Source organism: Phalaenopsis equestris, unplaced genomic scaffold, assembly GCF_001263595.1.
Source record: "Phalaenopsis equestris unplaced genomic scaffold, ASM126359v1 Scaffold001013, whole genome shotgun sequence".
Classification (NCBI taxonomy): Eukaryota; Viridiplantae; Streptophyta; class Magnoliopsida; order Asparagales; family Orchidaceae; genus Phalaenopsis; species Phalaenopsis equestris.
In genome coordinates, this window is record NW_018165452.1 from 339,663 (window position 1) to 340,133 (window position 471).

General features: G+C 30.6%; 1 protein-coding gene across 1 annotated transcript in view; it reads right to left on the reverse strand.

Annotated features, from left to right (window-relative positions):
• The window catches only part of LOC110032716 (probable glycosyltransferase At5g03795), a 7,103-nt gene that overhangs the window by 5,616 nt on the left and 1,016 nt on the right, over window positions 1-471 (reverse strand).

Consider the following 471-nt stretch of genomic DNA (forward strand, 5'->3'; position numbering starts at 1 on the left):
GGGGGCAAGACCCCGCGGTATATATAGGTATATGTATATATTTGGCATACCTACACATGAAAATGTATATATTACATTTTAAAAATAAAAATAGTGATGTTTTATGTGATACGAAAGATTTAGGCGGTACAAATGGAAAAGGAAAATTTTGGGTGGTATGTATGTAAATCCCCGGATAATATATACTAAATTAATAGGCGGTAATGATATGGGAGTTTTCTTAATTGCCGCTGATTTGATGAATCATCAGAACGTTGGACTCTTTCAATGAATGAAGGCCTTAATTAAATGCACCTAATAGGATCTACTATTTAAAATAGTGAAATACTAAAAGCATTCCAAAAAAGCCCCATAATAGAAGAGAAAATAATAATAATAAATAAAGTATTAAAGTTTGGTATAGACAATAAGTAGAACAAAGGGGAGACGCGGCTCCATGACCACTTAAAATTTATATATATATATATATAT